Source organism: Schistocerca piceifrons, chromosome 4, assembly GCF_021461385.2.
Source record: "Schistocerca piceifrons isolate TAMUIC-IGC-003096 chromosome 4, iqSchPice1.1, whole genome shotgun sequence".
NCBI classification, from domain to species: Eukaryota; Metazoa; Arthropoda; class Insecta; order Orthoptera; family Acrididae; genus Schistocerca; species Schistocerca piceifrons.
Genome location: NC_060141.1, coordinates 618,526,461 through 618,550,597, shown reverse-complemented (window position 1 = coordinate 618,550,597; position 24,137 = coordinate 618,526,461). Strand labels below are relative to the sequence as shown.

Here is a 24,137-nt window from a genome sequence, read left to right as displayed (position 1 = left end):
GAGTGTGAGCAGCACATGGGTACTTAAGATAATTTCATGATACTTTCAAGCGATACTTTCGCAACTAGAGACCTGTAACTTGACGCAAGTGTTAGTTTATTTCATGGTTTTGTTTTGTTTTATGGCTCAAAAAACAACTAGGGTCATACATGCCCATGTCAAAAGTGTAGAACACAGAGACAAAGAGAGGAGTTAAAAACAACGACACATCAATCCCAATCAACGGAAAAGAAGACAGCTAAAAACACGGACATGGAGAAAGATCTATAAAATATGCCATAGAGAAACAGAGGTCCAGATCTAAAAATTAAATGGCTTTCGCCATATTGCTATGACAGATAAAAAGTAAAACTCAGCCGACAGCCTGCCCATCCTGCCGATAACTCAGATGGACCACACAAATGGGAACATAAGCGGTTAAAAAAAGGCATTCCGTCAGGAAATGGAGGACAGTCAAAAGTTGGGCACAATGTGCACAAAGTGATGAGGGAGCACCATTTAACAAATAATGATGACTAAAGAGACAGTGCACAATACACTATCTAGTTAAAATGATCTCCTTGCAGCGAGAGGGACAGGACTAGGTCATCCACACAGTTGAGAGAGGCTTAATAACCTGGAGCTTGTTCTCATGAAGGGAACGCAGAGATCATCAGAGGGAATATAAGAACTAGCGAGCTGAAGTACAAGGACTGCAGCCTTGGCAGCAGCCTCATTTCCTGTCGGACCGACATGACTGGGAATCCCCATGAACACCACAGTGATTCCATCATTAGCAAGCAAGTGACAGCTTTCCTGTACCTGTTGCACGAAGGGATGGACGATGAGCAGCACACACATTTGAAGGGCACAGAGAGTCGGAGCAGATAACACAATTGAAAAGCCTGTGTCGCTGAATCTAACTGTGTGGCCTGATACAGGGCAAAGAGCTGTGCTGTAATTTTTTAGCTGTAATCTGGAAGCAATACTGAAAAACATTGGTGCCAATGACAAAGGCACACCCACCACCATGGTCAGTTCGAGAGTCATCAGTGTACATACGAAATTCCGTGGGAAGGTAGTGAAACATAAGCCGCAAAAGCAAGGCTGGAGTATATTACTTAGGAAGTGAATGAAGGCAAAGGTGAACACGGGCCATCACATGAAGCCAAGGTGGTGAAGAGTTCGCACCTTTCAGAAAAGTGGTGGGTAGTATGAAGTTAAGCTGCCAGAGCAAGAGCCAAAAACGAACTCCAGGTGGTAGCAGAGAAGAGGGATGTGCCGCAGTACTGGCAATCAACGAAGTCATCGAAGGAGGAGGCGTAGGATGGGTGGCCATGCATGGCATCTGCTAAGGAGAAAGTCACAGCGTTAGGACAGTGGTAGTTCGGCAGCTTCTGGCTGGCAGCTTAGTTCGGGATAGTGTAGAAGATGCCAGTGGTCAAACGGATGTCATGACGGTGGATAGCATTGGGACAGCATAAGAGGGACGGACATGCTATACAGATGCATAAACAAAACACCCATAGTCTAGTTTTGAATGGACAAGGGACCAGTACCATCGGAAGAGGGTGGTTCGATCTGCACCCCAGGAAGTACCATTGAAGACACATAGGGCATTGAGGGACTGCATACAGCAGGCTGCCAGGTTAAGATACATGGGAGGATCAGGAGTATTTCCTATCGAGCATGAGCCCCAGGAACTTCATAGTCTCAATGAATGGAACAGCAAAAGGCCCATGATATAAAGATGGTGGAAGAAACCAATTGCCTGCCAGAAATTCATACAAACGGATTTGTCAGCGGAAAAATGAAAGCCATTGTTGATGCACCATGAGTAAAGATGATCAAGACATCACTTAAGATGCCGCTCAATGAGAAAAGTCCATGGAGAACAACAATAGGTAGCAAAATCGTCAACGAAGAGGGAGCCAGAGATGCCCAGCAGGAGACAGGCCATTACAGGGTTAATTGCGATAGCAAAGAGGACAACGCTCAGGACAGAACCCAGAGGCACACAGTTTTCCTGGATATAGGTGTCCTACACGGCAGGACCCACACGGACCTTGAAAACTCGGTCTTTTAAAAATGCCTGAAGGAAATGGGGTGGGCGACCATGGAAGCTCCACCTGTAGGAAGTACAGAGGATACCAGTCTTTCAGCAGGTGTCGTAGGCTTCCTCCAAATCGAAAACACAGCCACAGTCTGGGATTACTACAGAAAGCCATTCACGACATGGGTGGACAAAGTGATGAGCGGTCAACTGCAGAATGCTGCGCTCGATATCTACACTGCGCAGTGGTTAGTAAATTGCCAGACTAGTCACCATACAAGCCAGGCATGAATCATACATTCGATCACCTTACAAACATAGCTGGTGAGAGAAACGGGGCAGTAGCTAGAAGGAAGGTGTTTGTCCTTAGCAGGCTTAGGTATGGGTATGATGCCCTCTGCCCAAATGCGGTTATACATATTAAACAGAAAGGGTTTGCCTGCAGGAGAAAGGTGCTGCAACATGTGAATGTTAACAGTGTCACGCTGGGGCAAAGAAGCTCGATGAAGTGAGAGCACGCTCTAGCTTCCTCATAGTAAAGGCGGCATTGTAGCACTTAAGATTCTGAGAAGAGAAGGGTATAGCTGAGCCTCCTCTACTTGTTTCCAATGGAGAAAGGCAGGGTGACACTGGAAGGACCTCAAAATCTCTGCAAAATGGAGGCCTAAGGTGTTGGATATAGCAACAGGGTCTACAATGACAACATCTGCTACTGTCAGCCTGAAAATTGGGAAACGGATCTTGGTCACAGAGAGTCGTTGGAGGTTGGCCCACATGATAAAAGAACTAGTGAATAAAATCCAGCTAGCTTTTTTCCTATCCCGAAGAATGCGACGACACTGTGCACGCGTCTGTTTATAACGAATGCAGTCTGTCATCGTAGGATGTTGGTTAAAAATACGGAGAGTACGTCCCCACGCACGAACTGGATTGTGGCACGTGTCAGTCCACCAAGGGAACGGGAGGAACGGAATGTTCTGCGGCAGTAAGGCTAATGTCTGGAAGATATTCTACCTGGTCATCACAACTGAGGAAATGTTGATCACTGAAGCTGCAAGGGAGTAAAGCCTCCAGTCCACCTTAGTAAGCTGCCATTTGGGTGTGCACAGAGGTGGGGTAAGAGTCCACAAATGGATAGCACACACGAAATGATCGCTCGAGTGTGTGTTAGAGAGGATGGACCACTTGAGACAATGGGCAAGCTGGGCAGTGCAGAAGGATAGGTCTAAATGGGAATAGGTGTGCGTGGAGTCTGCAAGGAAAGTGTATGCTCCTGTGTTAAGGCAGAAGTGGTTAAGTTGATTAAGGATGTCAGCCAAGAGGGCACCTCTCAGACAGGTTCTGGGAGAACCACAAAGGGGATGGTGCATATTAATGTCACCAAGCAGCAGAAAGGGGTGGGATATCTGCCCTGCCCAATAAGCTGGAGGAACTCTGCCCTGCTGAAATCGAATGACAGAGGATGTAAACAGTACAAAGGGAAAAGGTAAAGTCAGGAAGGAAAAGGGAAACTGAAGCAGCTTGAAGGCTGGTAGTCAGGGAGATGGGTTGGCTATGATATCATCCTGTATGAGGAGCACAACTCCCCCATGAGATGGAATGCCAACCTCGGGGTGGGGGGGGTGTTCAAAACGGACCGGGAAAGAGAGATCAAAACAGTCGTGAGGACGCAATTTTGTTTCCTGAAGGCAGAGAACAAGTGGACGCTGCGATTCTAAGAGCAGCCGTTGGATCAAAGGCCGCAAACATTCCACTGGAGGAGAGTCATGAGTGTTGGCATTCTTTTGCTGTTGGCCTGCAGAGTCCAGGGCAGAAAAACGGTTGGTGGTGTGCACTGATGACACAGAGGGTGGCTGGATAAGGGTGTCATGTGATGACATCTATGAGGACCTTTGAGTTGGCAAAGGAGACCGTTTGCCTTTGTTTTACTTCTTCGAGCCTCTCCAGTTAGCAGAGGAAGACTCAAGTGTTGGTTGGTTGGAAGGACGTAGGAAGTCTTCAGGGGAGCACTCCTCCTTTCCTTTCTGGCCTACTTTTGTGTAGGAGGTGACTTCACCCCATGAGGCAAGAGTTTGGTGGCATGTTGCACAGCTGGATGAGGAGATGAGGACGCTACTATGACATCCAGCGATTTCACAAAAGCAGTGTTAAATTTGAAGTCGCATGTCTGTGGGGCCACGTCCTTCCTGGAGCGAGATGTAGCAAGAACACTACTGTGGGTGCCTGACGGTAGAACACAGGGTTTCGACTAGCCAACAATTTGCGAGCGACCGGTTAAGGCACTTTTTCCTTCACCCGTGGACAGCCCGCTCATCAAGATACACAGGACAATCGCAGGAGGAGGCAGCATGGTCGTCACTGCAGTTGATGCAGAGGGAAGAAGGAGGCGGACAATCGCCCTCGTGAGCATTCCTACCACAGGTTACACATTTGTTGGGTGTCGACAGGGCTCTCAAGTGTGGCTGTAATGATGACACTGGTAGCAGCGCATTGGGTTAGGAATATATGGCCTGACTGATGACTCCATAACCTGTGTTGATCTTTGATGGAAGAACCACTCTATCAAAAGTGAGAAAGAGAGTGCATGTGGGCACAAAGGCGACGCCTACTTTTTTCATCACCCGATGGTTGGCAATGACACCCTGATCAGAGAGGTATGTTCACATTTCTGCCTTGGTCAGACCATCAAGCAGCCTAGTGTAAATAACACCATGGGAAGAATTCAGTGTTCGATGGGCCTCGACACGAACAGGATAGCCATGGAGGAGTGTAGCTGCAAGCAGTTGTCGTGCTTGAGAATCAGAGGTAGTCTCCTAAAGCAATTCAGAGTGTCAGCTTTTGCATAAACACCTTTCTGAATAATAAACAGATTTACAGTAGCGAAGGACTGACCGTCTTCAGTACGTGAAAACATGAGGAACCTTGGTGCAGCTGGGAGGGGTCTTTGAATCATTAGCTTTAGTGAAAATGGTCACTGTTATTTATACCCTCGCACTGACACTGAGTTAAACTCGCACACTTCCAACTTCCAAAAACATACTCAAAACCATAAACTTAGTGTTCATTACGTATATTACATCTCAGTTTGTACATATTTTTCACCAGCTTTCTAGTGCTGATTGCAGCTTTTATGTAACTCAAATGGTTGGATCACAAATAATGCTTTTGTCACAGCAGACACTAGTTTGTGTCATTATGCTATCAGTAAAAATATATAACTAAACCAATTACCCCCATCCATCCCTAATAATATCTGTCTATTAATGCTGCTGCTACTTTCAATATTTCCTATTTTATACATGGGATAATTCAACTTTTATGCTTGGATTATACATTCTGATCTGTAATTTAAAATACATGATAGTCACAAATAATAGACTTTAACAATCCAATAGCACTCACTTAGACCTCTCCATAAACACTACATTTGTAAGGATTGCTTACAGTATTACTGAGATAATTTTTGAAGGTAGTTTTATAAATAAATTATTTAAAATTAAATAAATTAGAAACTGCACTTTAAAGTGACGACACGTCTACACCCATGCACTCTTTAAAATTTTGACTTTGTAATCATGTTAGTGGCTTATCTGTCAACAGTTGGGTTTAGTTTTTATTTGGTACTTCCTCTGCTCAGTCAATTCGGCCATGGTGGATACTCTTCTAGGCTCATGTTAATGGCCAGACTTTTCCCACCACACAGCCTGAGCCTCAGGCTAGCTGACCTGCACTCTAGATTTTTCATACTCAGAGCTACCAATCGCCACACCTCAAAGGGTGCCAACACCTACTGAGGACACCGCAAAGCTAGTGCAGCCCAGCTTGGTCTCCACTGCTATCAAAATATGCCCTCATGGCTGTGAAAACACTCGCTGATTCAGCTGCTAATGTTACAATAGGAAGTGCGTGAATGACGGTGTCTTGTAACCGCTTCCGGGATGTACTGTCTCAGACTTGGTAACCCATGCACAAGTAGACTCATGCAAATGGGACCCCCTGATCTCATGCCCCACGCACTCAACCTTGGTATTAAGCAATGTGGAATTTGTCACCTTCAGGAACTTCTCATTATCCATAAAAGGTTTATTTGTGCTCCTGCACTGGAGCTACATGAAAACTGCATGGCTCATCAACACATCTAATGTTCTCCAGCTTACATTACTGTGTCCTTCCACAAAATCTTGAGAGCAAATAACGCCGTCAAGCCAACCCATGTGTAATCCCTCTCCCTTACCCCTAAACATACAAACATTTTTTTACATGTAGCATAATACTGCAGGGGAGTCCATACTGAAGTTACACTTGATAAGCATGACAAAGTGTATGATTTACAAAGCACAAAACCATGGATTGAAGTACAAATGTTATCTATGGAAGTGTGTAAAGTGCTTCATAATGTCTACAAGATTAGAATGATGGCCAACATTGACAAATTTCATTCTTAACTTTCACTTCTCTCCAATCATTGTGAATTGTGATTTATTAGTCTCAAAACATACACTTGCAAATCATGTAATTATGGTACAGGAGACATGTCAAAAATTACAAACTAGAATCAAATATTAATTTTTAAAACTATATTTAGTCTATGTAGCAGTATCTATATTTTCTTATTTTCCAGCATAGTAAATATCTTTCTTGATAATGGACAATTTTTTTTTCCCCCCACAACATATACTAATTTGCGGTTGGATTCTGCTCTAATTATCAGTTCATCTTCCATGAACTCTTCTAATGAGTAATAACATTTGTGTATAAGAATTTCATGTAACTTCTTTTTTAGTATCCCTAGTACCATGTTTAGAATGTTTTTGCCTTTAAGTTTGTTGTAGACTTTCATGCCCATATATTGTGGGGACTGAGCATATAATTTCAATCTATGGGCTGTATCGATGATCAAATTGGTTTCTAATTAACAATTCCGGTTTGCTGCGTAAAAATATCATTAGCTCGTATATGTATAGGGAGGGGGACAATCAAAATTTTTAGTTTCTGTAATAATGGACGATATGATTCTCTTTGCTGTGCAGTGCACATATTTTTGATAATTTTCTTCTGGAGCTTCAGTACACGAGATATATTATTGGAGCTCCCCCAGAAAATAATGCCATATCTTATCACTGATTCAAAGTAACTTAGATATGCTACTTTGCGAGTGGACATGTTAGTAGCACTTGATAATATATGCATGGCATATGCAAAGCTACCCAGATTGCTGCACAGATACTCAATAGGTGTGTTTCAGTTTAAATTCTTATCAAGGTGTAGACCTAGAAATTTGGCAGAATGCACTTCTGTTAATTCTTCACTTTTATGATTTATACTAATTTCCTGGTCTCTTGACTGTTTGGTTCTGAATTCAATCAGGTTTGTTTTTCATATGTTAAGCTTCAGACCATTTAGCTGGAACCATGACTCTAGCCTGCCTAATGTACCAGTGACTAACAGGAATCGTTTCTGTTTCTTTGCTTTCTATCAAGACAGATACGTCATCAGCAAACAGGATGGATGGTGAATATATGTTTAACGGTAAGTCGTTGACAGACAATAGAAAGAGAATTGGACCGAGGATCGAACCTTGCGGGACACCCTGTGTTATTGTTTTCCAGTCTGAATGGTAGTTTACACCATTTGAGGAGGTGATTGTTATTTGTTTTCTATTAGATAAGTAAGAAGTAAGCCATTGAAGTACTGCACCCTTAATCCCATATTTTTCTAGTTTGTGGATTAGCAAGGAATGATTTACGGAATCGAAAGCCTTTGTCAGGTCACAGAAAATACCGGCTACTTTACTTTTTTTGTCTAGAGCTGTGCTGATTTTATCTATGAAATTATTTATGACATGTGTTGTATTTTTCCACTGCTGGAAGCCAAACTGATTGCACAAAATAATCCCCTGTGATACAATAAAGTTTTGGATTTGTATAGCAGCTACTTTCTCAAAATTTTTGACAGCACTGGAAGGAGGGAGATAGGACGATAATTTCCCATATCTTCTCTTGACCATTTCTTAAAATGTGGTTTTATTTCCGTGTATTTTAATGATTCTGGAAAACAACCTTCTTCAAATGATTAGTTGATTAATTCAACTAGTGGAGGACTTACTATTTTGTACACCAATTTAATTACTTTCGCATTCTGCCATCAGATCATACTTTTAAGAAAAAGCCATCAAGCCAGGAGAAAATGTATACCTACATTTTTGTATTTCACTTTGTGAAAAATATTCTTCACCTTTAAATCGAATACCACAAAGGAAAAGGGATAATTCAAAATATTCTTTTTCTTTTGTAAAATAAGATAAATTGTTGTTTCTTTGTTATTTTTTGATTTTGTAACAGATATTCTTTATCTTTTCTTTCGAATTTAAAATAAACCACCAAATTTTCCAAGGTTCTGAGTAAAATATTTGACAAAACTGAAATTTTAAGTGATAAAACTGATAAAATAATCAGGCCCAGACAACAACATTTAAAAACAGGTCAAGTTAATTCTATTTTTTAAGCTGCACTACTTACAGTAGGCTTAATCTATAACATAACACTTTTTTCTGGATAGAACACACACATTCATCTGAAAGTGTGGTTAAGTTCAGCCACCTGATGTTACAAGGGACTCAACAATAGCAAGTAAACCAGGAAATGGAATTAGACAAATATCCTCTCATTTCAGCCAATGGAATTAGTTTGAAGGTCCTGAAGATTACACAAATTACAGAGTAACATCATCTGTTGTACTTAGTTCAGTAGTTATCCCAAACTACAACAGACTGGAATACTTACAAGCTACACATCTTTATGGCAATAAATTTTCTTCTATCACAAAGGATATAAATTTATTCCTTAAATTATAGTTCATTACTGATCCTCCCTGCTTCTAAGTCCCTTTAAAAAAATCTAATGGTTTAAAGTTGGGGAAAGTTCTGTCTCCAGGAACCGTTTGAAGTTTTGCAAACATTCTGTGAGATCGGAATGTGTGTGATTCAGACTCTTCAGAAATAGAACACAACTCAACTTTGATAATGCTACAAAACTAAAAAGAAGCTGATGCAAATAATATAAGATTAGCTAGAAGTGTTTGTTGGGATACCAATGATTACTCCAAATTTTTATATCAGCTTTTGTTTTATAAGGAAAGACATATACAATGTAGTAACCTGAAAACCTGTATTACCCAGTTTAGCATAAAATACTGTATAACTGAACTTGAATTAAACACTATAGAGGTTTTTTAGCCCTCGAGTGGGCACATCCTTTTTTATAACCTGAGTGGATGCATAAACTACTTTTTAAACAGTAAAAAATAGACGTGTTTATGTTACCAAGGTAAACATGCATGATCAAAGTCACAGTTTAATCTTCGTTTAATTAAACAATGATAAAAGAAAATTACATTATGCAAGCTAAACTGTTGTTTCATTAAACAATATTAAAATAAACATTCATGTATCACTCTGTTGCTGCATAGAAGTATTACTCCACAGTAATGACCCACTTGCAGCATTAAACAGAACAGTTGCATCAGATCCCAGCCAACCACCACTTCTTTTGCTAATTATCTCAGAGAACTGCCTCATTGTGGGATTGTGCAGCTGGCCCTATATCTGGGTAAATTTTTTCCTCGTCTAGCTCGCTGTTTATTTTACATTACTGTTGCTCACCTGGGCGTATGACAGCACAACTTAGCATGTGTTGGTGGTGGTGGTTTGTGTTTAACGTCCCGTAGACAACGAGGTCATTAGAGAAGGAGCGCAAGCTCGGGTTAGGGAAGGATTGGGAACGAAATCGGCCGTGCCCTTTCAAAGGAACCATCCCGGCATTTGCCTGAAATGATTTAGGGATATCACGGAAAACCTAAATCAGGATGGCCAGAGACGGGATTGAACCGTCGTCCTCCCGAATGCGAGTCCAGTGTGCTAACCACTGCGCCACCTCGCTCGGTACTTAGCATGTGTTAGCCGAAGCAATAATGAAGGAATAAGTACAGGCTCACAATAGTAAAACAACAATGGAATGGTACAAAAGACAACGTTATTTGTGGTTTGCATATTTTATGCACAGGCGCCCCTGCTTGAGGATTAAACACAAAACATTAAAAATGTTAATTACTGAACATTCATAAATGTCATTCCATTACAAGGCTAATCTGACAAAAATTGAATTAACCTATTTCTGTTTCTTTAGTCAGTAGTTCCTTGTCACTCATAATTCCATAAAAAAATTCTTAACAATTGTGAGTAATAAGGAGCGATTTGTAGATACTCAACTTTAAGAAAGACAACTTCTCAACAAAGATCGTATTTGTAAAACTTTTATTTATGACGAGCGTTTTTGGTAAAATAGAGTTTCGATCATCTCATGAATGTGTACATAAAATGTAAAGCACACTAAATTATGAAATAGCATACAATGTCATAAATGTAACACACAGTGTGAATTATTATTAGTCACATCTTGGTAAAGATTAATACAAGTACCCAATTAGAGCTGTAAACATACTCAATATCTTAAATGGCTGGATAGTTGATGTAAGGCGCATTGGCACGTCAAGAGTTAAAACAAATATTTACAGTATGTTTCGCCAAGTGCGTCCATCCCATATTACAAGTCACGGAGTACATCACTGATACAAGAGTGGTGCCAAGCTGACACACTGCAAAAGTTAGTAGAGAATATGTCAACATTTAATGCCTCTAGAGGCCACTTGTGTATTCCTGCCATCGTCAATTGCAAATTTAGGTTAGTGCATTTCTGTTTTGCATGTTGGTATTAGCATTCCAACCCGTGGGATTTGTCCCATATTGTGGGACATTTTTTATAAATATTTATCAAGAAGGGACAAAGGTTTTTTTTTTTGCAAAAAGTAAGATGAAAATGAGATATTTAATTTTTGCCTTTAATACAGTGTAGGAATGCTTATGGTACATATAACAGCAAAGATAAACATTTCATGGAAGTACACAACACGTGCCATCTGCCATTTGTACAAACCAGCAGTCAGCATTCACTATGGGCACAATAGGTTTGCTTAGACAGCAGTAATACATGTGCACTGTTATACGTATGATTGTCACATACCCTGAAAATACAGTAAAACAGCTCACAGTAGTAATTATACAACACCCGCTGACTGCCATTTTTTTAACCAGTAATCTGTATGTACTCCATTATAGTAGCTATCATTAGTTCAAATTTCCCTTCGTATGCACTAAATTAAACACACCATTATTTATTAATGAGTGAAATGTGTGAAACATTTGTCGAGTTTTCAAACAAACAGTGCCTCTCAGAATGCAAGTGAGATGGGAGGTCAAGACAAGTGGCATGTTACGCTGTAACGTAGCACATAGTTATACGGTATTGTTAGAATTGGTTTAATTTGCCCAGTTCAGTGTCACTCGAAGTTATTACCTGTTGATTGTCACTTGGACTGAGTCTTGTGTGCAAATCTTGATCTTATTAAATAATAATTGTTTCTGAGTGGTTTGTTTTGTACACATTTAAAAATGTCAGACTGCCATGCAAAGAAATTTAATTCCAGGTGCAGTGTATTAGACCTGGAAAAAAAATATTAGAACTTTCCAAGACTCTTGGCTTCAATTTGACAGATTTAAAGGGTGGTTGCAGGCCGCAGAAGGTGACAAAAGAAAGGCATGGTGTAAAGAGACTAACGTGATTGTTGCTCAAGATAATAGCAAACTCAAAAAACATGCTTCTTGAGTTAAACACATTAAAAATGTTAAAACTGTGCAAAGTAGGAACTGTTGTGGATTACTTTTCGAAAATGTGTAATGAAAGCAAAAATGCAGATAAAGTGAGACAGCTGAAATAAGATTAGCAACTTTTCTCATGGAGCATAATGTTGCATTTTCAACAGTGGATCACCTTGCTCCTGTGTTAAAAGATGTTTTCCCCGATTCCAAAATTCCTTCAGAGGTGACTTTACGTTGAACAAAGTGTACCAATATAAGTGAAAAATGTTATTACAAAAATCGAAATTGATAAAACAGTTCAGTTACTAAAGGATAATAAATTTTCTATTATGGTGGACGAAAGAATGGAAATATCAGATAGCAAACATTTGTGGCTTTTAGCCAAATGTGTCTCACCAATTGACAGGCATGTGAAAACACGTCTGGAATTGATCCCTTTATATGCCAAAGACTGCTCGGCAGAAGTCCTACTCAGAGCTATGCAGAGTATGTTGAAAAAGAAGGATATTCCAATTACAAATGTAATTGGCATGGCTTGTTATAATGCATCTGTAATATTGGAAAGCCATAATTCTGTAATGGCAAAACTTACAAATGTTGTACCAAACTTGATTGTTTCAGCTTTACTTGCCATTCGTCTGCTTTAGTTGTATGCAATGCATGTGAGAAGCTTCCTAGATCCTGCAAAGAGTTAATAAGGTACATGACAAGCTACACATCTGGCAGTGCAAAGCGCTGCACTATTTTACGAGAAGTTTTTGGAATCAAATATAAAAATTATTGGGTATGCGATGGCTTGTTTTACATGCATGTGTTGTTGGCCTCCTAGGAAACTGGGATGTATTTTTGCACTACTGCCAGTTAGCAACTGTTGAAGTAAAGTCTGCAGAAATGATTCTTTGCAATTTAGAAACTTCTTACACTAAAGCTTACATGTTGTCCATAAAGTATGTTTTGGTTTACTTCAACAATTTTAATGCCTTATTCCAATCAAGGAAAATATTTATTCACAAGCTTTCGGAAGATTCTCAGCATCTATTCCAAAACATAGTCAGAACATTATAAACCCTAGTGTCCTCACTGAAATGCACAAGATATATACACTTCAACCATGCCATCATCGCTCATTAGAGTCAGGGTATCTTGGCCCAAATCTGAACATTTATTACAAATTTTTCCTCGAGAATGTTAAAATGGAATTTATCAAATAAGATTTAAATGTCTTTATTTCTATATCACAGCAATCTAAGAAATGAAGAAACTTCTACCTATACACAATGTATTTTTTGGAAACTTAAAATTCATAGAGCCAAATAATCCATTAACAGCTGACAGAATGTCCCAGATAAAGGCTGTATCATGTGTTGCATCGAAATTTGCAGGATCTGATCTAAATACCTTAGCATTTAAATGGAGAAGTCTTCCACCTGTGCCTGAGGATAGGATGAAGGAATTTTCAGAAATAGACTTGGATTGATTGCAGAGGGAAAGTGGTGTAAAAACAAGGAAAAGGAACAGAACTGGAGGAGAGAATTTAAATTCCATATGTGTTGTGAGATATTCTTTTCAAGTAAAAGGAACACACTGTTGTTGGGTGGTCTTCAGTCCATAGACTGGTTTGATGCAATTCTCCATGCTACTATATCCTGTGCAAGCTGCTTCATCTCCGAGTAACTACTGCAACTTACCTCCTCCTGAATCTGCTTAGTGTATTCATCTCTTGGTCTCCCTCTACGATTTTCACCCTCCAAGCTGCCCTCCAATACTAAATTGGTGATCCCTTGATGCCTCAAAATGTGTCCTACTAACCGATCCCTTCTTCTAGTCAAGTTGTGCCACAAATTCCTCTTCTCCCTAATTCTATTCAGTACCTCCTAATTAGTTATGTGATCTACCCATCTAATCTTCAGCATTCTTCTGTAGCACAACATTTCGAAAGCTTCTATACTCTTCTTGTCTAAACTATTAATCATTCATGTTTCACACTCCTACATGGCTACACTCCATACAAATACTATTAAAAAGATTTCCTGACACTTAAATCTACACTCGATGTTAACAAATTTCTATTCTTTAGAAACACTTTTCTTGCCATTGCTAGTCTACATGTTATATCCTCTCTACTTCAACAATCATCAGTTATTTTGCTCCCCAAACAGCAGAACTCATCTACTACTTTAAGTATCTCATTTCTTAATCTATTTCCCTTAGCATCAACTGATTTAATTGGACTACATTCAATTATCCTCGTTTTGTTTTGGTTGATATTCATCTTATATCCTCCTTTCAAGACACTGTACATTCCGTTCAACTGCTCTTCCAAGTCCTATGCTGTCTCTGCCAGAATTACAATGTCATCGGCCAATCTCAAAGTTTTTATTTCTTCTCCATAGATTTTAATTCCTACTCCGAATTTTTCCTATGTTTCCTTTACTGCTTGCTCAATATACATATTTAATAACATCGGGGATAGGCTACAACCCTGTCTCACTCCCTTCCCAACCACTGCTTCCCTTTCATGCCCCTCAATTCTTACAACTGCCACCTGGTTCTTGTACAAATTGTAAACAGCCTTCCGCTCCCTGTATTTGACTCCTGTCACCTTCAGAATTTGAAAGAGAGTATTCCCAGTCAACACTGTCAAAAAGCTTTCTCTAAGTCTACAAATGCTAGAAACGTAAGTTTGCCTTTCCTTAATCTATTTTCTAAGATAAGTCTTAGGGTCAGTATTGCCTCACGTGTTAAAACATTTCTACAGAATCTGAACTGATCTTCCCCAAGGTCGGCTTCTACCGGTTTTTCCATTCATCTGTGAGGAATTCGTGTTAGTATTTTGCAGCCATGACTTATTAAGCTGATAATTCGGTAATTTTCACATCTGTCAACACATGCTTTTCCTGGGATTGGAATTATTATATTCTTCTTGAAGTCTGAGGGTATTTCGCCCGTCTCATACATCTTGCTCACCAGATGGTAGGTAGAGTTTCGTCAGGGCTGGCTCTCCCATGGCTATCAGTAGTTCTGATGAAATGTTATCTACTCCCAGGGCCTTGTTTTGACTTAGGTCTTTCAGTGCTCTGTCAAATTCTTCACGCAGTATCACACCTCCCATTTCATCTTCATCTACATCCTCTTCCATTTCAATAATATTGTCCTCAAGTACATCAACCTTGTATAGACCCTCTATATACTCCTTCCACCTTTCTGCTTTCCATTCTTTGCTTAGAACTCGTTTTCCATCTGAGCTCTTGATATTCATACAAGTGGTTCTCTGTTTCCCAAAGGTCTCTCTAATTTTCTTGTAGGCAGTATCTATCTTACCCCTAGTGATATATGCCTCTACATCCTTACATTTGTCTTCTGGCCTTCCCTGCTTAGCCATTTTGCACTTCCTGTTGATCTCATTTTTGAGACATTTGTATTCCTTTTCAGCTGCTTCATTTACTGAATTTTTGTATTTTCTCTTTTCATCAATTAAATTCAATATCGCTTCCGTTACCCAAGGATTTCTACAAGCCCTCGGCTTTTTACCTACTTGATCCTCTACTGCCTTCACTGTTTCATCTCTCAAAGCTACCCATTCTTCTTCTACTGTATTTCTATCCCCCATTTTCGTCAATCGTCCCCTAATGCTCTCTGAAACACTCTACAACCTCTGGTTCTTTCAGTTTATCCAGGTCCCATCTTCTTAAATTCCCACCTCTTTGCAGTTACTTCAGTTTTACTCTACAGTTCATAAGCAATAGATTGTGGTCAGAGTCTTACAATTTAAAACTTTGTTCCCAAATCTCTGTCTTACCATTATATAATCTATCTGAAACCTTCCAGTGTCTCCAGGCCTCTTTCATATATACTACCTTCTTTCATGATTCTTAAACCAAGTGTTAGCTATGATCAAGTTATGCTCTGTGCAAAATTCTACCAGGTGGCTTCCTTTTTCATTCCTTATCCCCATTCCATATTCACCAACTACTTTTCCTTCTCTTCCTTTTCCTACTATCGAATTCCAGTCACCCATGACTATTAAATTTTCATCTCCCTTCACTATCTGAATTATTTCGTTTATCTCATCACACATTTCTTCAATCTGTTCATCATCTGCAGAGCTTGGCATATAAACTTGTACTACTGTGGTAGGTATGGGCTTTGTGTCTATCTTGGCTACAATAATGCATTCACTATACTGTTTGTAGTAGCTGACCCGTGCTCCTATTTTTTTATTCATTATTAAACCTACTCCTGCATTACCCCTATTTGATATTGTATTTATAGCCGTGTGTTCCCCTGACCAGAAGTCTTGTTCCTCCTGCCGCCGAACTTCACTAATTCCCACTATATCTAACTTTAAGCTATCCATTTCCCTTTTTAAATTTTCTAACCTACCTGCTCAATTAAGGAATCTGACATTCCATGCTCAAATCCATAGAACGCAAGTTTTCTTTCTCCTGGTAACAACATCCTCCTGAGTAGCCCCGCTTGGCGATCCGAATGGGGTACTCTTTTTACCTCCGGAATATTTTACTAAAGAGGACGCCAACATCAGTTAAACCATACAGTAAAGCTGCATGCCCTCGGGAAAAATTACGGCTGTAGTTTCCCCTTGCTTTCAGCCGTTCGCAATACCAGCACAGCAAGGACATTTTGGTTAATGTTCAAGGCCAGGTCAGTCAATCATCCAGACTGTTGCCCCTGCAACTACCGAAAAGAAACCACACGTTTGTCTGGCCACTTAACAGATACCCGTCTGTTGTGGTTGCACCTATGGTACGGCTATATGTATCGCTGAAGCGCGCAAGCCTCCCCACAAGCGGCAAGTCTATGGTTCATGGGGGAAGGAACAGACCACAAAATTCATAAAGTGAAACAAAAACAGCTCAGTCTTCATAATAAAAAAACCTTGTATTAAGCAAAAGTTTAAATGTGGGACGGAGACTAAAAGAGGGATGAGTATGTGTTTGGGGAGTAATATTTCTACAAATGGGAAGCTGTATCTACTGAAAGGAGAAGCCAGCATTTCAATAACATATATCCTGATTTTACACTATATCAGGTAGTATTGTAAGGGCACTAGTAAATAGTGTCATGTAGAAGAAGGTATAATTAGATGACAGACAAACACTAACTTCACTTAACAAAGGTTTATTCAGCACTTGCATGTACAAGAGCACGGAGCGAACTTCCTCCGGTCAGAACACATACAGTATATATACAGCTACAGAAAATTCCAGTACAATGATTCTTGACATCTGTGGATGTTTCTAGAATGTACTCGAACCGAATATAGAAATTAAAATTGTGCAGTCCAGGTGAGTTTTGAACTCGCGACCCTCCATGCAGCAGTTTAGTGTCATAACCACTACACCACGGAGCTACTCAGTTTCTTCTGCGACACTGCTCCCTCCTTAAGAGAACAGCGTCTCTGTGTTATGTCCTCCTAGTCCAGGAACAAGTCATCCGTCCTACACACTCTGCCTCCTGATTGATGACTGATTCTCACCCTGGTGGTGATCTCCTTATGACTTCTTTTGCCATTACACTCTTCATCACCTTTCCACTTGTGGCCTGTCGCTGGAGCTTCTCCCTGGATTGCAGGATCCTTATAGGACTTCATCACAAGGACGTGGACCGTATTTCTGATCTTTCGACGCCTTTGTCGGGATTGAAATCTTCAACTTCATAAGGAACATCAGACAACTATTTTACAACCTTATAAGGTCAAAAGTAGCATCACAGGAGCTTCTCAGAGAGACCAACCTCCAGAACAGGAGTGAAGATCCAGACGAGGTCACCAGGCTGGTAGACAACAGGGCGGTGACTCTCGTCATAGCTTCGGCGATCGTTTTCTTGAGCCTGCAGTGTGCGGAGTTGAGCTTAAAGCCGAGCTTCCTCAGCTCTGGTTAAACACCTGGCCAATGTAATCATCGTCCACATCATCAGGATGTAACAGAAACACAGTGTCCATCGTCGTCATCGCCTCGAGTACATACACTGGGAAAAAATGGCGTAAATCCTACAGTGTCTTGTTTGGTGTAGGCAAATGTCATGAAAGGTAGCACCTCATCCCAGTTGCTCTGCTCAACATTGACGAACATTGATAGCATGTTAGCCAAGGTCTTATTAAGGTGTTCAGTAAGCCTGTTAGTTTGCGGATGGTAGGCAGTCGTCATGTGATGAGTAATGTTGCACCGACGGTTTATCTGTGTCACAAGATTCGATTGATAAACTTTTCCTCAATCCGTAATTAACGACCTTGGGGCATCAGGTTTTAATACAATATCTTCCACGATGAATTTGGCTACCTCGGATGCTTCGACTCTTCACGGCTTTTGTAATGATATAGCATGTCAGATAATCAGTGCAAACAACAATCCATCTATTGCCACTAGCAGACGTTGGAAATCATCTAAGGAGGTCAAGCCCAACACGCAGGTAATGCTTTTCGGCTGGTGGAATTTGTACGAGTCGTCCAGGTGATTTCTGAGGAACTGCCTTTCTCCTCTGGCACTCTCAACAGTCCGACACATAGTGACCTGTCCAGAAAAATCTCTTGTGGATCCTATCGTATGTCTTAATAAATCCTAAATGTCCGGCCTCAGGTGTGTCATGGAATTTCTGTAGAACATCTAAGTGCATGTGTTAGAGATCACTGGTAGACAACTCTTTCCAAACAGATCAAAGTTTTTCGTGAAAAGTAATCCATTAACTACCTTAAACTGTCCTTTCACATCCTCTGACCAATTTAAGGCAAGCATAATTTCAGATATTTGGCGTCCTCCTCCTGCTCAGCAGAAAGATCCTGGAGTGCAGCGGGACAGCCACTATCTTCATCAAAGTCTTGATGGTCTTGCACAGGGCGAGTCATGCCGTTGGATCCCTAAGACCCATCAAGCGACAAAGTGAGTGATGGTCTGTAACGACTGTGAATGGCCTTCCATGGTGATACTGTTGAAATTTACACACGGCCCAGATCACAGCAAGAAATTCTCTTTCTGTAGTTGAGTAGTTTCTCTCGGCTTTTGTAAGTGCCCTAGAAGCATAGGATATAACCTGTTCTTTTCCATCAGAAATTTGCACCAGAACAGCACCAATACCAAACCTGCTGGCAACTGTGTGTAGTTCTGTAGGTGCTCTCTTGTCATCCAGACCAAGTACAGGGTCAGTCATCAGAGCTTTTCACAGCACATTGAAAGAATCTTGTTGAGCACCACCTCAGATAAATTTAGCATCGGCTTTTAACAACTCTTGGAGTGGCCTGGCTTTGATACAATAGTCTCTGATAAAATAACAGTAATAAGAACATAATCTGAGGAAGCTTCTCACATCTCTAATACTTTTAGGAATAGAAAATTCCATTATAGATCTAACTTTTAATAGGTCTGGCCGCACACCTTAGTTTGACACAAGGTGTCAAAGTATTTTGATTTCTTTTGCTCCAAAGGGACACTTTCTTAGATTAAGTTTCAGACTGCCTTGTTGGAGACACTTAAGAACAGCCCTCAGCCTTTTTATGTATTCATCAAATGTCTCTGAGAACACTATAATGTCATCTAAACAACAAGACACATCGTCCATTTCAGGTGACTTCGAAGATTTTCCATCATCCATTCAGAAGTTGCTGGTGCATTACACAAACCAAACGGCATTGCCTTACACTCATACAGGGCCTCAGGGGTGATGAATGCAGTTTTCTCACAATCAGCCTCATCTACTTTGATTTGCCAGTATCCCGAGTACATGTCCATGGTTGAGAAAAGCTTAGCCCCCTTCAGACAATCTAGTGTATTGCCAATTCATTGAAGAGGGTAAACACCCTTTTTAGTTATCTTATTAAGCTTCCTGTAATCAACACAAAAGCGCCAACTGCCATCCTTGACCCTGACGAGAACCACTGGTGACGACAATGGGCTCTGTGAAGGTTGAATAATGTTATTCTTCATCATTTTCTCTACGTAGTCGTAAATTATTCGGCATTCCATTGCTGACACATGGTATGCTCTCTCGCTTATTGGTTCATGGTCTCCAGTGCTAATCCAATGCTTCACCATCGATTTGTCTAATTTGCTCCTCACCTGTGGACTGAAGCAGTCAGAGAATTCTTGAAGAATGGCAAGTAGCTTCTTCTGTTGTTCCTTAGTGAGATCTGGTGATAGTCGAGCTAGAAGATCTTGTCTCGTAGTGGTAGTGCTAATTTTGCCCATAGACTCGGCATGGGAGGTTTCTATGACTCTCAGCTGTTCTGCAATTAATGGCCCAGTGTTTGCTACGCACATGCGTCTTGGAAGGATCTGCAGTTCTCGGTGACAGTTAACTATCCACAATCCACCAAATCCGTTCTTAAGCGAGAAGACAGAGGCTGGGATGACCCAGTTAATCTTCAGTGGTATGCTTCTCTTACATTTCACTACAAGATCCATGGGCTGATGCACGGCATGAAACATGACAGTTACCTTTCTAGTGCTGACTGCAGGAATGATCACTTTATCCAGCACACAAAGTGCCCACACACTCAGATGCACATCTCCCTGTCCACAGTATCTCATCTCATCAAACATAACTTTGAGCGACCAAAATCTATAATTGCCTGAGAAGCTTTCAAGAAGTAGCATCCAAGAAGGACGTCATGACTACACTCTTGTAAGATGATGAATTCTAAGGGCTGTGTATGGCCACTTATACCCACATGAATGACATCTTCCTGTAGGTTTTATATATTTCCCATTAGCCACCTTCAGCAGAGATGTTTTGTGTCAACGAATATGGTTTTCTGCAACTGGTGATGGTAATTTTCCGAAATGACTGAATATGATGCTCCAGAGTCCACAAGAGTTTGGGCTGGTCGGCCATCCATGAGGATATCGATGTCGTTTCCTATCATTTCTGTAGTGATCGGTGGCTGAGGATTTCTTTCTTCGGCGACCTCACCTCCAAGGAAGGTCGCACCCTTTAGCTTTTCAAGTTACGGTGGCTAGGTGATTGGCTGGAGCTCCTAAACAGCGATGGAGACCTTGATTGGCATGTTGGGGAGCATCCTCTCCAGCAGCTAGCTTGTGGCAATGATCTATGTCGTCCTGCACCCACATCTTAGTCGTCCCAGAGTTGGCGTCAGGGTCATTCTATATCAAATCACCCCATAAAAAATAAATTTTACACCCACCTCCTTAGATTTTCATGAATTTGGCTCAAATGGTTCTAATACCATCCTGACAACACCTGCAATTTTTTTTTTTTGCTGTATCTCTTACAGTTTTTTTTATAAATTTTTGAAGTTTTTATGTTTTGCATCTTCTGAACCTTCGGAAATGGTCAGTTTAATTTGTATTCAAAACTTTAAATTTGCTTATCTTAAAAACTCTTTTAGATAACATCATGAATTTTTGCAGCAAGTTTATTTATTATACATATTTGAAGATAAAAATGATGCTATTAAAATATATTAATATTTTCTATGAAAAAAAAATATATGTATTTTTTTTCTTTTTTTTTAACGGATATTTTGTTTTATAAGAATTGCAATATCTCGAGTCTCAGACCTGATAGAATGCTCAAATTTGTTTTAATTTACTCTTAAACATATAGGCTACTTGATAAAACAAAAATAATGATGGCTTTTTAACATGTTTATTAATTATAGTAGATTACATTAGAATTATGTACAAAGATAGTTTACTTACGACACTTATGTATAACCCAACTGATTGCTTGAAACATTGAATTTTTTGAGTAATTTTGTCTTTTTAATAAACATTAATGCTGATTCAAACTGTTTTTCCACTTCATCCAAGAGCTTTCAGTTCTTTTGATACAGTCTTTTTTGAAGTAATACATTCTCCCAGTGCCGCTTGATTGAGGTGCGTCTACTACACAGACTATGTGCTCCAAAGGCACTATGCAGGAATCTTCTCTTTCAGGCCAATAAAATGATGCAGCGGGTCCTGAAGGACGTAGAAATAGAATTTCTGCATCTTCTTCATCATTGAATATTGTTTTTACCAGTCCAAAGTACCAGTTACCATCATAATTTGCAGCCACATAGCAATTTATGGATGGTTCAACACGAACCCAATCAGAAGAAGAATGGAAAGAAAAGACTAAGGAGGGTTTTACACTATCTGTGGTCCTTCTAATTTCAAGGTTGTTTGTTGGAAGTGGTTTGAAGTTATGAAAACTTCTAGTTCCAGGAATGGTTCGGGTTGCTGAAAAATGTTTTTCTAGTTTTAACCATAGCAAATCAGCTTCTTTTTTGTCAATAAAGTGAAAATGAATGTTTTCAATATTTTTTTCACAAAACTTATACACATCGATTGCTGTCTATTTGTTCTTTGTCTGAAAGCTGTAGACTGGCTTTCCTTAAAATTATTTTAATAGTTCCTCCTAGGCCATCACAAACTGACTTCCCATGACTTGTTGCAAAAAAAAGTGTGTTGGGCCTTCAAATTAAAGTCTCTCCAAGTGTTCAGTCAAATTTTTAAAACTGTTTCTATTTTTGCACTGCCCAGCACAACCATCTATAAAGTAGTGAACTGAGTCAATGTCAGTGTGATGTAATGACAGCCACTTTGTAATTTCTTTTTGTACAAAGTTAACAAAACCAGTGTCATGTTCTTGGTCATCACTAATAAAACAGTGGTTGGAAACAAAAACATTGTTTTCCTCATTTCTTAGAAAAACTCCAACTGGGTGTAGAGTACAACCACCTCTATTCCAGTGGTAACTTTGGATCTCATTTTGTATAACAAAGGAATAATTTTCACTGAAATCCATCACAATAATTGCTGTTTTGGGTGGTGGGTCTTCTTTCAATCTTTTAAAGACTACTGATTGGGATTTTGCTATAAACGAGTGTTGGGTGAGCTTTTCCAATGACCTAACCAATAAAAAAATTTAGTCTTCAACACTGATAGACTGATTGATCATTTCTGCCCTGTCTGTGTTAACCCACTGACTGATTACAATTTCTTCTTCTAAATCATAATCTTCACTTAGTTTTTCAGTTAAGCACTCTGTTAGTGCAGTATTTGCAGGACAGCTGTTGCAATGATGTAGCATGCAGTTTTGGTTTTCTATGTTGCACACAAACATCTTAATTAGGTCTTTATAAGATTCTTCAATTTTCACAGCATCCAGTAATAGTTTAACATTCTGGTGGATACTGCATACTCATTCAGTGTGTGTGCCTGCAGCACCAGCAAGGATACACCATTTAGGTCTCAAGAAACAAAATTTTGAAAATCCTACTTCTACCTCGGGATTATCTCATTTGAAAGAGTAATAGTGTTCTCTCAAGTTACACAAAATGAGTCTTTTTTGCATGTACACATTTTTTTGAACACTTACTTTGTCTTTTGTTCCAGGTAGCACTCTGGAACTTTCATCCTTTTCATAAAAATCTGTTACAAGTCTTACTGTATTTTCAGAAAGAGTTTTACCTTTTTTTGGACCAGGAGTTTCCAAAATACCCTTTTCAGATTTTAGCTTTCTAGCTTGTCGCACCATGTACTCACTTACATTAAATTCTTTCATCACTTTATTTCGAGTCCAAGAATCTGGAGCCAAGGTCAGAATCTGGATTTTTCTAGACCTCCCAACAGATGAAATCTTCTCTTTCATAAGAGAAATCATTACATCAAAATCCTTTGCTTTCTCAACCACACTTTTATCTTCTTCGTCATCATCAGAACTTGGTGCATCATATTTTAATGCTTTTGAAACCGCCTTTTTTGCAGTATTTTCAATACTGCTAACCTTCCTTTTAAAACAAGACCCTTTACTTTGTTCTGACAAGCCACGAAGCTTTATCAGTGTTAAACCTAAATAATCAAGAGCAATGTTTGTTTGTACGAGGGATTGATTTCTGGATTCCAATGATTCTAATTCAACCATGACTTCATCATCTGTTTCACTTTCATTGACTTCAACTCTTAATTTTTCCTCACAAAAGTTACGGCATGTTGAACAAAGCTTTTGTCCAGGTTTTATGCTAATATGTTTTGTCAGTAATTGTTTAGAAAGATCCAAGCCTACACTTCTCAACGATTTTTTGATGGGCTTTTTGTGTTTTTTTAGTGGGTCTACACATGTTGTTTGATACTTTTCAAAAACATTTAAAAAGTAGTAGCTGTGGTGTGAACATATATTCTTAAATTCACACAGATTAATTCCTGATCGTAAGTGGATCAAATCTTTTTCTTCCTCACTCAATTCTGATACCGGTTGTAACTTTTTTGAAGGTGTGTAGGTTGTTTGGAAACAGTCAGATTTTTTAAATAACCCTACACTACAGGTTTGAATATCTGACATACTGTTCTGGTTACTTTTATAGGATATTGGAAAAGAATCTCTGTAAACTAAGCAACAGTACTTACTGAGAGTTCGAATAAACTTAATAAAATACTA

General features: G+C 39.7%; 1 protein-coding gene across 2 annotated transcripts in view; it reads right to left on the bottom strand.

The window, feature by feature from the left end:
• Window positions 1-24,137, bottom strand: part of LOC124794989 (transcription factor 25) — a 139,321-nt gene that overhangs the window by 70,187 nt on the left and 44,997 nt on the right. The gene's annotated exons all lie outside the window — the stretch shown is intronic.